Source organism: Schistocerca piceifrons, chromosome 11 (assembly GCF_021461385.2).
Source record: "Schistocerca piceifrons isolate TAMUIC-IGC-003096 chromosome 11, iqSchPice1.1, whole genome shotgun sequence".
In the NCBI taxonomy this organism is placed as follows: domain Eukaryota; kingdom Metazoa; phylum Arthropoda; class Insecta; order Orthoptera; family Acrididae; genus Schistocerca; species Schistocerca piceifrons.
This window is the reverse complement of record NC_060148.1, coordinates 118,624,914-118,641,171: the sequence shown is the minus strand read 5'-3', so window position 1 is coordinate 118,641,171 and position 16,258 is coordinate 118,624,914. Positions and strand designations below refer to the sequence as shown.

General features: G+C 45.9%; 1 non-coding gene across 1 annotated transcript; it reads left to right on the top strand.

Annotated features, from left to right (window-relative positions):
• Positions 1-5,690: 5,690 nt before the first annotated feature.
• Trnal-caa lies at positions 5,691-5,765 on the top strand. The gene has a single exon. It is a non-coding gene; the product is annotated as a tRNA-Leu (tRNA).
• The last annotated feature ends 10,493 nt before the right edge of the window (positions 5,766-16,258 follow it).

Here is a 16,258-nt window from a genome sequence, read left to right as displayed (position 1 = left end):
CCGGTACCAAATGTAGAGACTCTTCGTGCTCGTATTGTGAACGGCTGTGATACAATACGCCATCCTCCAGGGCTGCATCAGCGCATCAGGGATTCCATGCGACGGAGGGTGGATGCACGTATCCTCCCTAACGGAGGACATTTTGAACATTTCCTGTAACAAAGTGTTTGAAGTCACGCTGGTACGTTCTGTTGCTGTGTGTTTCCATTCCATGATTAATGTGATTTGAAGAGAAGTAATAAAATGAGCTCTAACATGGAAAGTAAGCGTTTCCGGACACATGTCCAAATAACATATTTTCTTTCTTTGTGTGTGAGGAATGTTTCCTGAAAGTTTGGCGGTACCTTTTTGTAACACCCTGTATAAAACCTGGCATCCACAAGAAACAAGAACAAAAAATAACCTGCCGCTGTGGCTGAGCGGTTCTACGCGCTTCAGTCCGGAACCGCGCTGCTGCTACAGTCGCAGATTGGAATCCTGCCTCGGGCATGGATGAGTGTGGTGGCCTTAGATTAGTTAGGTTTAAGTAGTTCTAAGACTAGGGGAATGATGACCTCAGATGTTAAGTCTCATAGTGCTCAGAGCCATTTGAACCATTCTGAAAAAAAATATATTTTTCATAAACATTCCATGTTCCAGATAGGACACAACACTGATATGGAAAATTTGGAAATTTGTGGTTAGGTCGTATGGGACTTAACTGCTCAGGTCATCAGTCCCTACGTTTACGCACTACTTAATCAAACTAACTTGCGCTAAGGACAACACACTCAAGTTGCCCGAGGGAGGACTCGAACCTCCCACGTGGGAAGCGTGCGGACCGTGACAAGGCGCCCTAGACCGCGCGGCTACCCCCGAGCGGCAACACTGAGATGACTACCGTTAGCTCTACATTTTTTGTGCACTATGAATTTTCTTTTCATTTATACATATTTACAAATGATATCTCCACTTATGCATACAACAGAATACGTGTCGCTACTAAAAGCAGCGGTTTCGTTTATTGGTTCATATGGTTCAAATGGGTCTGAGCACTATGGGACTTAACTGCTGAGGTCATCAGTCTCCTAGAACTTAGAACTACTAAAACCTAACTAACCTAAGGACATCATACACATCCATGTCCGAGGCAGGATTCGAACCTGTGACCGTAGCAGTCGCACGGTTCCGGACTGCGCGCCTAGAACCGCGAGACCACCGCGGCCGGCACTGATTTCTCAGGATGTATGCACCCAAATTGCGTGAAAATGTAACTAACATGGAAAGTCGTTTCGTCACTGAACACGATGCATTGTGCAAAAGTGTTATCATTGTCGATACCATCAAGAATCTCGCTACAAAATGCCACACGTTCTCGTCTGTCGTCAGGACGCAGAACTTTTAACAGCTGTAGCTTGTACGGCTTCATAACCAACCGACGTCTCAAAAGAACGCCAAATTGTTGTTGTAGACAGTTCTTAACTCCCGACTGGCACGAGGAGTTGATTTTGAAGGACTACGTTGGAAAGCAGTTTGAATTCGTGCAACATTTTCTTCAGGAACACGAGGCGGGCCAGGACTCTTTTCTTTACGTACACATCCTGTGTCTAGAAACTATCGATACCATCCGCGAATGTTCCACCGTTTCGGAGTATCAATTTGCCACCTCAACCTGAAATGTCTTTGCAGGGTTATCACGGAATTGCACTTCGCTAACTCGATTTCTGCTGCGGTGTAGCCACTTTAAACACATGACGGTTACCAAGCAAAACAGAAAACTGACATCTAGCGGCTATTAATATAAACTACACTATGTATTCGTTTGTCCAACGGCCGAGCCGAGGCGCAGCAATCGATAGCTTGGTCAAAATACAGTACTGGCCATTAAAATTGCTACACCATGAAGATGCCGTGCTACAGACGCGAAATTCTACCGACAGGAAGAAGATGCTGTCATATGCAAACGATTAGCTTTTCAGAGCATTCACACAACGTTGGCGTGGCGCCGGTGGCGACACCTACAACGTGCTGACATGGGGAAAGTTTCCAACCGATTTTTCATACACAAACAGCAGTTGACCGGCGTTGCCTGGTGGAACAGTTGTGATGCCTCGTGTAAGGAGGAGAAATGCGTACCATCACGTTTTCCACTTTGATAAAGGTTGGATTGTAGCCTATCGCGATTGCGGTTTATCGTATCGTGACATTGCTGCTCCCGTTGGTCGAGATCCGATGACTGTTGGCAGAATATGGAATCGGTGGGTTCAGGAGGGTAATACGGATCGCCGTGCTGGATCCCAATGGCCTCGTATCACTAGCAGTCGAGATGACAGACATCTTATCCGCATGGCTGTAACGGATCGTGCAGCCACGTCTCGATGCCTGAGTCAACAGATGGGGGCGTTTGCAATAACAACGATCTGCACGAACAGTTCGACGACGTTTGCAGCAGCATGGACTATCATCTCGCAGACCGTGGCTGCGGTTACCCTTGACGCTGCATCACAGACAGGAGCGCCTGCGATGGTGTACTCGACGACGAACCTGGGTGCGCGAATGGCAATACGTCATATGTTCGGATGAATGCAGGTTCTGTTTACAGCATCAGGATGGTCGCATCCGTGTTTGGCGACATTACGGTGAACGCACATTGGAAGCGTGTATTCGTCATCGCCATACTGGCGTATCACCCAGAGTGATGGTATGGGGTGCCATTGGTTACACGTCTCGGTCACCTCTTGTTCGCACTGACGGCACTTTGAACAGTGGTCGTTGCATTTCAGATGTGTTACGACCCGTGGCTCTACGCTCCATTCGATCCCTGCCAAACCATACATTTCAGCATGATAATGCACGACCGCATGTTGCAGGGGCATGTACGGGCCTTTCTCGATACAGAAAATGTTGGACTGCTGCCCTGGCCAGCACATTCTCCAGATCTCTCACCAATTGAAAACGTCTGGTCAATGGTGGCCGAGCAACTGGGTCATCACAATACGCCATTCACTACTCTCGATGAACTGTGATATCGTGTTGAAGATGCATGGGCAGCTGTACTCCACACGCCATCCAAGCTCTGTTTGACTCAATGTCCATGCGCATCAAGGCCGTTAATATGGCCAGAGGTGGTTGTCCTGGGTACTGATTTCTCAGGATCTATGCAGCCAAATTGCGTGAAAATATAATCACATGTCAGTTCTAGTATAATATATTTGTTCAATGAATACCCATTTATTATCTGCATTTATTCTTGGTGTAGCAATTTTAATGGCCAGTAGTGAAATAATTTGTGTTACTTATATTCTTTTTGAAATACCCTGTACGTCAAACACAGTGTAAGTTTGACAAACATGTCAAACGAAGCAGCATGCGCCTACATAATCTGTCAAACTAAGGTGACGGAAGAAATTACAACACCAGTAAGGAGCTGTACAATATAAACGAAAATTGATAGGCGTGCTTCTACATCTCAAAGATGATGTTTATTCAGATTTCCCTCCAGACGGAGAAATGTGGCAAAGGAACGGCACTATGAGGATGCAAATCTGGTTTGCTTTAAATACACGCTGTGAGCGTTAGTTAGTTTTGACAATGGGCGTGGCAATCGACTTTGGTGAAGAATGCCTTTAAGTTGACAGAAGACGCCATTATCAACACCTTGGTGACTATGAATGTGCCCGTGCAATAGGGCTATGAGAAACTGGATGTGCCTTCTGCGATACTGCAGAAAGATTTGGCAGGGATGTAGCCACTGTACTTGATTTCTGGCAGCGGTGGTGGCAAGAATGTACGGTCGTAAGGGGACCGGGCTCTGGACGCGACGTGGCACTACCAAGAGGGAAGACCACTGTGGCCGGTGTACGGCTGTGGAGCATCGTGCCGCATCTGCAGGAGCAATTTGAGCCGCAGTTGGCACCACAGTGACACAACGAACTGTGGTGTGTTGTGGTCTTCAGTCCTGAGACTGGTTTGATGCAGCTCTCCATGCTACTCCATCCTGTGCAAGCTTCTTCATCTCCCAGTACCTACCGCAACCTACATCCTTCTGAATCTGCTTAGTGTAGTCACCTCTTGGTCTCCCTCTACGATTTTTACCCTCCACGCTGCCCTCCAATACTAAATTGGTGATCCCTTGATGCCTCAGAACATGTCCTACCAACCGATCCCTTCTTCTAGTCAAGTTTTCTAGGATGGCCTTCGGCTGTGCGTCTGAGGTATGACTAGTGAGGATCTCTTACCGAGGCTCTAATAATTATACCACAAAGGCCTATAACGGCCCTGTCTAAAATCAAAGTACCTATTAGCACACCTTATACCGTTAGGCATAAAAACAAATTCTCTGTATGCATCCCTAAACTGACGAATTAAATCATCAAGGTTTGGCTTATAATACCACAATTATTCTAATACAATAACAGCTGCAGAATAATTTATTTTGTTGCCATAAAATGTAATAGCTAATTCATCAATCCTTTGTTGATTGTTGGGAACTAGGAAAGCCAGGCGTAGGTCGTCCGGGTAATTTCGGATATGGTCCCAGTTGGCATAAAAAAACTCCAACGCAGACATTAGCTGTAAACAATAACCTTTATTCAGAACGTGACAGTACCTTTTCTTTTACAAAAAGTCATATAAACTCTATTTCTAACAACATATGTTACGTATTTAACTTCACTCTGAACATTATCCGTTTTTTCTGGTTCATCACCAGCAATTTGTAGTCCAATATAAAACGGTTTCGTTCCTTGAAACAAACGATTCTTTGCTTTACACTGAGTCTCCACGTCAGTCCATGATTTTACCTTGTCTATATCAGAACTTGTTTCTGGTTTAGAATACGTTACAAACTTAAATCAATTCCTACGACTATATTTACGCCATGGAACACCAGCTGAGCGCTTCTCTTCTCCCCAATTCTGTTCAATACCTCCTCATTCGTTACGTGATCTACCCATCTAATCTTCAGCATTCTTCTGTAGCACCACAATTTAACATCGGTAACAACGTCCTCCTGAGTAGTACCCCCCCCCCCCCCCCCCCCGGAAATCCGAATGGGGGACTAATTTACCTCCGGAATATTTTACCCAAGAGGACGGCATCATCATTTAACCATACGGTAAAGCTGCATGCCCTCGGAAAAAATTACAGCTGTAGTTTCCCCTTGCTTTCAGCCGTTCGCAGTACCAGCACAGCAAGCCCATTTTGGTTAGTGTTACAAGGCCAGATCATGTCAGATTAAACTGTGTGCCGGACCGAGACTCGAAATCAGGACCTTTGCCTCTCACGGGCAAGTGCTCTACCAACTGAGCTACCCAAGCACGACTAACGCCCCGTCCTCACAGTTCTGCCAGTATCTCGTCTCCTACCTTCCAAACTGTACAGAAGTTCTCCTGTGAACCTTGCAGAACTAGCACTCCTGAAAGAAAGGATATTGCGGAGACATGGCTTAGCCACAGCTTAGGGGATGTTTCCAGAATGAGATTTTCACCCTGCAGCGGAGTGTGCGCTGATATGAAACTTCCTGGCAGATTAAAACTGTGTGTCACACCGAGACTCGAACTCGGGACCTTTGCCTCTCGCGGGCAAGTGCAATATCCTTTCTTTCAGGAGTGATAGTTCTGCAAGGTTCGCAGGAGAGCTTCTGTAAAGTTTGTAAGGTAGGAGCCGAGGTACTGGCAGAAGTAGAGCTATGAGGACGGGGCGTGAGTCGTGTTTGGGTAGCTCAGTTGGTAGAGCACTTGCCCGCAAAAGGCAAAGGTCCCGAGTTCGAGTCTCGGTCCGGCACACAGTTTTAATGTGCCAGGAAGTTTCACATCAGCACACACTCCGCTGCAGAGTAAAAATCTCATTCAATGCCAGATCAGTCAATCATCCAGACTGTTGCCCCTGCAACTACTGAAAAGGCTGCTGCCCCTCTTCAGGAACCACACGTTTGTCTGGCCTCTCAACAGATACCCCTCCGTTGTGGTTGCAGCTACGGTACGGCTATTGTATCGTTGAGGCACGCAAGCCTCCCCATAAACGGCAGGGTCAATGGTTCATGGGGGGTGGGGGGGGGTGGGGGGGCAACGAACTGTTACTAATCATCGATTATTTCAAGGACAGCTCCGAGCCAGAAGCCCTGGAGTGCACGTTCTACTGACCCCAGACCACCGCCATCTGGGACTTCACTAGTATCAGTCGAGAGCTCATTGGAGGACAGGGTGGCAGTCTGTTGCGTTTGATGATGAAAGCTGTTTCTGCCTCGGTGCCAGTGATGGTCGTGTGCTGGTTAGAAGGGGGCGAACCGCGGGCCTGCAGCCAACCTGTGTGTGTGCTGGAAACGCTGGACCTACACCTGGAATTGTGATCAGAGGTTGGATTTCGTGTCACAGCAGGAGCACTCTCGTGGTTATCCCACGCACCATCACTGCAGTTCACTCAGTCCGGTGATTCGACCTGTTGTGCTGCCACTTGTGAACCACACTCCAGGGGGTATGAGTACATTAATGACCTGCCATCTGTTACATTACCAGATACCAAGTTTGCCTTATTTGCAGATGATACAAACGTTGCAATAAATAGTAAATCAAATATAAATTTAGGTAGGACAGCTAATCAAATTTTTACTGACATTAATAAGTGGTTCATAGCCAATTCACTGTCATTAAACTTTGAAAAGACCCGCTATATGCAGTTCAGAACTTCCAAGAGATTTCCTTCTGGTGTGGGTATAAATTATCATGACATGGAAATACATCTACATCTACATCTACATCTACATTGATACTCCGCAAGCCACCCAACGGTGTGTGGCGGAGGGCACTTTACGTGCCACTGTCATTACCTCCCTTTCCTGTTCCAGTCGCGTATGGTTCGCGGGAAGAACGACTGTCTGAAAGCCTCCGTGCGCGCTCTAATCTCTCTAATTTTACATTCGTGATCTCCTCGGGAGGTATAAGTAGGGGGAAGCAATATATTCGATACCTCATCCAGAAACGCACCCTCTCGAAACCTGGTGAGCAAGCTACACTGCGATGCAGAGCGCCTCTCTTGCAGAGTCTGCCACTTGAGTTTATTAAACATCTCCGTAACGCTATCACGGTTACCAAATAACCCTGTGACGAAACGCGCCGCTCTTCTTTGGATCTTCTCTATCTCTTCCGTCAACCCGACCTGGTACGGATCCCACACTGATGAGCAATACTCAAGTATAGGTCGAACGAGTGTTTTGTAAGCCACCTCCTTTGTTGATGGACTACATTTTCTAAGCACTCTCCCAATGAATCTCAACCTGGTACCCGCCTTACCAACAATTAATTTTATATGATCATTCCACTTCAAATCGTTCCGCACGCATACTCCCAGATATTTTACAGAAGTAACTGCTACCAGTGTTTGTTCCGCTATCATATAATCATACAATAAAGGATCCTTCTTTCTATGTATTCGCAATACATTACATTTGTCTATGTTAAGGGTCAGTTGCCACTCCCTGCACCAAGTGCCTATCCGCTGCAGATCTTCCTGCATTTCGCTACAATTTTCTAACGCTGCAACTTCTCTGTATACTACAGCATCATCCGCGAAAAGCCGCATGGAACTTCCGACACTATCTACTAAGTCATTTACATATATTGTGAAAAGCAATGGTCCCATAACACTCCCCTGTGGCACCCCAGAGGTTACTTTAACGTCTGTAGACGTCTCTCCATTGATAACAACATGCTGTGTTCTGTTTGCTAAAAACTCTTCAATCCAGCCACACAGCTGGTCTGATATTCCGTAGGCTCTTACTTTCTTTATCAGGCGACAGTGCGGAACTGTATCGAACGCCTTCCGGAAGTCAAGAAAAATAGCATCTACCTGGGAGCCTGTATCTAATATTTTCTGGGCCTCATGAACAAATAAGGCGAGTTGGGTCTCACACGATCGCTGTTTCCGGAATCCATGTTGATTCCTACATAGTAGATTCTGGGTTTCCAGAAATGACATGATACGCGAGCAAAAAACATGTTCTAAAATTCTACAACAGATCGACGTAAGAGATATAGGTCTATAGTTTTGCGCATCTGCTCGACGACCCTTCTTGAAGACTGGGACTATTTGCGCTCTTTTCCAATCGTTTGGAACCCTCCGTTCCTCTAGAGACTTGCGGTACACGGCTGTTAGAAGGGGGGCAAGTTTTTCGCGTACTCTATGTAGAATCGAATTGGTATCCCGTCAGGTCCAGTGGACTTTCCTCTATTGAGTGATTCCAGTTGCTTTTCTATTCCTTGGACACTTATTTCGATGTCAGCCATTTTTTCGTTTGTGCGAGGATTTAGAGAAGGAACTGCAGTGCGGTCTTCCTCTGTGAAACAGCTTTGGAAAAAGGTGTTTAGTATTTCAGCTTTACGTTTCAATGCCATCATCATCCCGTAGTGTCTGGATATGCTGTTTCGAGCCACTTACTGATTTAACGTAAGACCAGAACTTCCTAGGATTTTCTGTCAAGTCAGTACATAGAATTTTACTTTCGAATTCAATGAACGCTTCACGCATAGCCCTCCTTACGCTAACTTTGACATCGTTTAGCTTCTGTTTGTCTGAGAGGTTTTGGCTGCGTTTAAACTTGGAGTGGAGCTCTCTTTGCTTTCGCAGTAGTTTCCTAACTTTGTTGTTGTACCACGGTGGGTTTTTCCCGTCCCTCACAGTTTTACTCGGCACGTACCTGTCTAAAACGCATTTTACGATTGCCTTGAACTTTTTCCATAAACACTCAACATTGTCAGTGTCGGAACAGAAATTTTCGTTTTGATCTGTTAGGTAGTCTGAAATCTGCCTTCTATTACTCTTGCTAAACAGATAAACGTTCCTCCCTTTTTTTATATTCCTATTAACTTCCATATTCAGGGATGCTGCAACGGCCTTATGATCACTGATTCCCTGTTCTGTACATACAGAGTCGAAAAGTTCGGGTCTGTTTGTTATCAGTAGGTCCAAGATGTTATCTCCACGAGTCGGTTCTCTGTTTAATTGCTCGAGGTAATTTTCGGATAGTGCACTCAGTATAACGTCACTCGATGCTCTGTCCCTACCACCCGTCCTAAACATCTGGAGAAGTTCAGAGTGTAAAATTCTTGGGATACAACTTGATGATAAATTCAGTTGGGATCAACATACTAATGAACTGCTAAAGCGCCTAAACAAGTCTGTGTTTGCAGTGCGAATGATGTCAGACATAGGAGATATAAATATAAAAAAACTGGCATATTTTGCTTATTTTCACTCCATTATGTCATATGGTATCATATTTTGGGGTAACTCCACAAACAGAGAAGATTTGTTTAGAGTACAGAAGCGTATAATAAGAGTAATGAGTAGTGTAAATCCAAGAACATCATGTCGAAACCTATTCAAAGAATTAGGCATATTAAACACAGCTTCTCAGTATATTTATTCCTTAATGAAGTTTTTTGTAAATAATACATCTCTTTTTCCAACCAATTGCTTAGTACACAGTATCAATACTAGGAATAAGAACAATATACATAAAGATTTAAAATCAGCTACTCTTGCCCAGAAAGGAGTCCAGTATTCAGCAACGCATATTTCCAATACGTTACCAGCAACCATTAAGAGTTTAGTTTCAGACAAGGCACAATTTAAACATAATTTAAAAGAATTTTTGGTGGCGAACTCCTTCTATTGCATCCATGAGTTTCTCAACAGGTGCAGTAGACCATTTTAATGAAAATTTATTGTACTTTAATTATTGACAAGATTTGGTTGTAACAGCGAAGTAACTACCAACTGTGTGAATGATGGATGTATGGAGAGCAGATGTAAGTCTTCAGTCTGTAAAGAGAGGAAGTTTATTTTTAAATCTTGTACATAACCTGACTGTTCTTAACTGAGGATCACTGAAATGAATAATTTACTTTAATTTTTGACAATGTTTGGTTGTAATAGCCAAGAAAATAGCAAATTTAATGAAACCTGTAAATATTAGAAGTTTAAATTTATTTCATATACATAATTTTACTGTTTGTTGACTGAAGATCATTAAAATTAATGAAACTCAAGTTTTTTTAATTACATTTTTGTAATGTGTTTATCTGACATGTTCCACACCCAGGAGGATTCCCTCTTTTATTGGTCTATGCAATGAATAATTAATCTAATCTGATCTAGTCTGGAAAGTCCGTGCAAAGTCCGAGAGATGGCACCACCGGCGCGTATCGAGGTCATGTTTAGTTAGTAGCATCTTTGGAAAGAACGCACACCAAGTTTCAACCATATTGGTCTATTTCTTTGTGTTTGGCATTCGTGTGAATCAAGGAAGTCGTGTGATTGTCAAAAAATAGACGAAAAACAATTTCGTGTGGTGATTAAACATTACTTTATGAAAGGCAAAACGCCTGAGGAGAGTAAAGAGAAGCTTGATAGACATTACGGTGACTCTGCACCTTCGATTAGAACAGTTTGTAAGTGGTTTCAAAATTTTCGGAGTGGCCATATGGGCACAAGTGTCAATCAACGGATTCGTTGACCAATAATCTTTGATGCTTGCTTTTCTTACAGTTCCCATAAGGATAGCAAGCCCAAACCATGTTCGATGTTCGGGTCCTGTAACGTTGACAGATTTGGCATTTTTTCAACCCAGTTTCCTTCTATTAAAATTTTGACTGTAGTACTTGTTGGTTTCGTTGGTAATAAATTCAAATAGATCGTTCCCAATATACACTCCTGGAAATGGAAAAAAGAACACATTGACACCGGTGTGTCAGACCCACCATACTTGCTCCGGACACTGCGAGAGGGCTGTACAAGCAATGATCACACGCACGGCACAGCGGACACACCAGGAACCGAGGTGTTGGCCGTCGAATGGCGCTAGCTGCGCGGCATTTGTGCACCGCCGCCGTCAGTGTCAGCCAGTTTGCCGTGGCATACGGAGCTCCATCGCAGTCTTTAACACTGGTAGCATGCCGCGACAGCGTGGAAGTGAACCGTATGTGCAGTTGACGGACTTTGAGCGAGGGCGTATAGTGGGCATGCGGGAGGCCGGGTGGACGTACCGCCGAATTGCTCAACACGTGGGGCGTGAGGTCTCCACAGTACATCGATGTTGTCGCCAGTGGTCGGCGGAAGGTGCACGTGCCCGTCGACCTGGGACCGGACCGCAGCGACGCACGGATGCACGCCAAGACCGTAGGATCCTACGCAGTGCCGTAGGGGACCGCACCGCCACTTCCCAGCAAATTAGGGACACTGTTGCTCCTGGGGTATCGGCGAGGACCATTCGCAACCGTCTCCATGAAGCTGGGCTACGGTCCCGCACACCGTTAGGCCGTCTTCCGCTCACGCCCCAACATCGTGCAGCCCGCCTCCAGTGGTGTCGCGACAGGCGTGAATGGAGGGACGAATGGAGACGTGTCGTCTTCAGCGATGAGAGTCGCTTCTGCCTTGGTGCCAATGATGGTCGTATGCGTGTTTGGCGCCGTGCAGTTGAGCGCCACAATCAGGACTGCATACGACCGAGGCACACAGGGCCAACACCCAGCATCATGGTGTGGGGAGCGATCTCCTACACTGGCCGAGGGGACCCTGAATAGTGCACGGTACATCCAAACCCTCATCGAACCCATCGTTCTACCATTCCTAGACCGGCAAGGGAACTTGCTGTTCCAACAGGACAATGCACGTCCGAATGTATCCCGTGCCACCCAACGTGCTCTAGAAGGTGTAAGTCAACTACCCTGGCCAGCAAGATCTCCGGATCTGTCCCCCATTGAGCATGTTTGGGACTGGATGAAGCGTCGTCTCACGCGGTCTGCACGTCCAGCACGAACGCTGGTCCAACTGAGGCGCCAGGTGGAAATGGCATGGCAAGCCGTTCCACAGGACTACATCCAGCATCTCTACGATCGTCTCCATGGGAGAATAGCAGCCTGCATTGCTGCGAAAGGTGGATATACACTGTACTAGTGCCGACATTGTGCATGCTCTGTTGCCTGTGTCTATGTGCCTGTGGTTCTGTCAGTGTGATCATGTGATGTATCTGACCCCAGGAATGTGTCAATAAAGTTTCCCCTTCCTGGGACAATGAATTCACGGTGTTCTTATTTCAATTTCCAGGAGTTTATAATTGTAGGATATCGTCGAAGCTCTGTGTATCTTTGGGAAATATGTTTAGACCCGGGGATCCTTCAAATTTGTTACTGGTCCTCGGTAAATCAAAGTCTGACCACTGTGCAACGTCTTGTCCGTCTGATTCAGCCGAATCAGCTGCCAACCGTAGCGTTCGGCGAATTCTTGTTGGACGTATTTCACTATCTTCCTACGATTCTGCTTCACTTTCATTTTTTTTATATCCAATGTCTTCTTTCCAATCGGCCAAGTCGTCCCGAACGTCGGACAAGACGTCCGCGCATTCATCGTAAATAATCCTCATGTCTCTTTCCTCCGCCATGATGAAAGGGCACAAGTACTTATAAGAACAAAACACTTGTTAACGTGTGTAACTTATTGTTACCTAAACAAAACACCAACAGAATGCAAAAGATACTAACGACGTGCTGTCGCCGGTCACTGTGCGATACTATGCTTACGACACCACTGTGGTGCCGCCGGGCGGCATAGTGTTGAAGCGTCCCTGTACTGAGCGACCTAAGTGCAAGAGACATGGAGATCCAACCCACAGACTGACACCTGGCACCTGTGCAACACAATGCATGGACGCTTGCATTCAACATTCGAGCAGTTACGCGGGTTATTAAGTGTACCAGCATTTCACATGTGCAACGTCTTGTCTCGCGCTCTCATTAACCTGTGATCAGTTTCATATATTGCACAGACAGATGTATTCGCGAAATTTCATTTGCGATACATTCAGTAATTTTTGGGGTTGTGGTTTTTTTTCCCCACCAGTGTAGTAAAGTTTGAGAAACAGTTTGGAGGCAGCGGTCGTAGTGCGGCAGGCTACACGGTGTAAGGGAGGCCGCTCCGTAATAACGCAGCTCCAGGCGGGCTGCTGGCTGCTACGCGCGGCAGGCCGGTCCGGTATTGGACACGTGCAAACAGCGCCGCTGTTTACCCGCGGCAGATAGCGGAACCACTTGCCCGCCGCCCGTGTGTTTAATGGGGCCCGGCGATGGCTGCCCCTCTCGCTAGGTAAACGCGCCGAGCGCCCAACAGCTGCTGTGGCCGCTGCCCCGTGTCCGGAACATTCCCACAAAAGCAGCCCCCCCCCCTCGCCGCCCTCTCCCAACAGCTCTGTCCCGCACGCTCGTCGCCGCCCACGCAATGGAAACGTACGCATTACGACTCGACGCGTAGTCACTAACTTCTAGTCATCACATCGAAAAACATCGAGCTTCAGCGATTAAAGTTGGTCATCGTGCTATTGTTCCTCTACATTTTTGAGCCTCCGATGCGACTGTAGTTCAATTCTTTTGTCTTGGCGGCTCGCGCATAGCCGCCCAGACGCGGGAGGTTGCTGCGTTGCCAGTTGTACGCGCCAAGAGAAGCAGCGCCATAGTATAGTCACAGTCTAACATAACAGTCGCGACACTTCGCCTCGATTTTGTTGCCTACCGCACCAGCAGCGCCCCAAGCGGCCAGTAACTTAAACTGTGAGTTCGGCGCGATCATGAAAGCGAATAGTGATTGTTTATTTTGATTTATACAATGGTTTTTTACCATCGGGAGCGTTTGTAGCTCAATAAATTGCAGCAACAACAGGAAGAAGACACAACAGCTGTCTTTTTTAGGTCTCCTGAGGATCCTGAGAGGTATATACCATCATGTTACTAAACTGTATCGTCAGGATTCACTTGCAAACTATATGCATATAAATGATGAATGTTTCGTTTTAGCAGCAGAAAATGGCTAGTTAATAGCAGACGAGAAGGCCTTATGAAGAAAGACCCAGTTTACCTGTATAATAATATTAGGTTTCGTTCGGTACATCTCGAACAAAACCAGTTCATGAACTCAGACAATAACAAATTCTTGTGGAATGCAGTACCCACACTGTTTGACATTCCAAATAAGCCACCTCAACTGACGATGAAGAGGAAAGTGCCACAAAGATTCGACAGTCAATCTAAATCTGTAAAACAGTCCTATGACACAGAAGCAGCCAGTTCAACTCTCCATATATCAGTGCCAGATTCGTGTGAATCATCAACACAGACCTGCTTTGACGATGAAGTGGTTAAATCAAGTGCAGCTGTTCATGTCTTACAAATGCGTGTGAAGTGTCAGAATGTGCAGATCGCTAGAGTTCGAGCGAAACTATTACGGGACAAGGAAAGTGCCTACAGACAGCGACAGGAACTGTATCAGAAGGATTAAGTGAACAAGGACAAACGAGTGTTGAAGACCGTAGGATCCCGATATTTAAAAAAAGATGCCCTTGACTTGTTGTTAAGCCAGATTAACATGCCATTGGAAGAGAAACGTGCTGCAAGATGGAAAGACGAAAATAAGCTGTTTGCTCTAAATTAAATGATGGTCGTACATGTGGCAACAGGCGACAATGACAAACACAGTAGGCCTACAGAACGATAAACGTAAGGTGCAATTCTGTCCAATGTCACAAGTGTTTCTTCACGAATGTGTTGTAGCTTGCCACTCTATACGTGGTTTTTGTCCATACTTGCACTTATTTTAGAATCATAGAATCATTTTTAGAAACATATATGCCTTCTGATACTACACAAATTCTTGAGAGGCAAGAAAATTACACAAATAATTCGGAAATTACGTAGGAAATGGATGTTAATAAACATTATGCTTAACACGCGTCTGATGTTCACCCTACCGGCCGCTTGGAGCGCTAGTGCCGCTCCTTCTGTCAAACGGCAACAACTTTCACAGCAGTGAGTGTCACGACTGTTATGTTACACCGTGCTATAGTATAGTTAGCAAACTTACGTTTAGGGGGGAGCGCGCAGCTTATGAAGTAAAGCCACCACGGCCGCATTTGCTACAGACACGTGCTCCCCGCATTCCCCTCTGTGCGCGATTTTGTCATCACTGCACTGCTCGCCTGTGCAGACACACGGTGTTTCGACTGCTTTGACACACTTTATCATTGGATTTCACAAAACCTATTTAGTCCAAAAATTTGATTATTACACATCTTCTTGACTGATACCTTCCCCCATAAATGACTTAATTTTGTTTCAATGTTCAACGCAGTTATTGTGCAGCATTACATGTAGTAAACCACTGCACGAAATTTCGAAGAGTTTGCAGAGGTAAAAGTCCATAGTGTATACTTTCCGTATAGTCGATTTCAGTTGCCACTAGAAATTTCAAAAAATTACATTCAAACGAATAAATTCATGAAGTAAGAAAAATGGTTCAAATGGCTCTAAGCACTATGGGACTTAACATCTGTGGTCATAAGTCCCCTAGAACTTAAAACTACTTAAACCTAACTAACCTAAGGACATCTCACACATCCAGGCCCGAGGCACGATTCGAACCTGCGACCGTAGCAGTCGCGCGGTTCCGGACCGAGCGCCTAGAACCGCGAGACCACCGCGGCCGGCTTGAAGTAAGACACTTCGATATTGTTTGTAAATAAAGAAAATATTAGGTACCAAACAAAGTTTAAACTCATAACCTTTCGTTTAGCAGGCAAACCATTACACTAACGCAGGTCGTCATTTAACAGAATTCCAGGAGAAGTTTAAAAAAATCTCGCAAAATGCTGACAAACAATGTTGGTATGAAACTTACTGGCAGATTAAAACTGTGTGCCCGACCGAGACTCGAACTCGGGACCTTTGCCTTTCGCGGGCAAGTGCTCTACCAACTGAGCTACCGAAGCACGACTCACGCCCAGGACTCACAGCGTTACTTCTGCCAGTACCTCGTCTCCTACCTTCCAAACTTTACAGAAGCTCTCCTGCGAACCTTGCAGAACTAGCACTCCTGAAAGAAAGGATATTGCGGAGACATGGCTTAGCCACAGCCTGGGGGATGTTTCCAGAATGAGATTTTCACTCTGCAGCGGAGTGTGCGCTGATATGAAACTTCCTGGCAGATTAAAACTGTGTGCCCAACCGAGACTCGAACTCGAGACCTTTGCCTTTCGCGGGCAAGTGCTCTACCAACTGAGCTACCGAAGCACGACTCACGCCCGGTACTCACAGCGGTACTTCTGCCAGTACCTCGTCTCCTACCTTCCAAACTTTACAGAAGCTCTCCTGTGAACCTTGCAGAACTAGCACTCCTGAAAGAAAGGATATTGCGGAGACATGGCTTAGCCACAGCCTGGGGGATGTTTCCAGAATGAGAT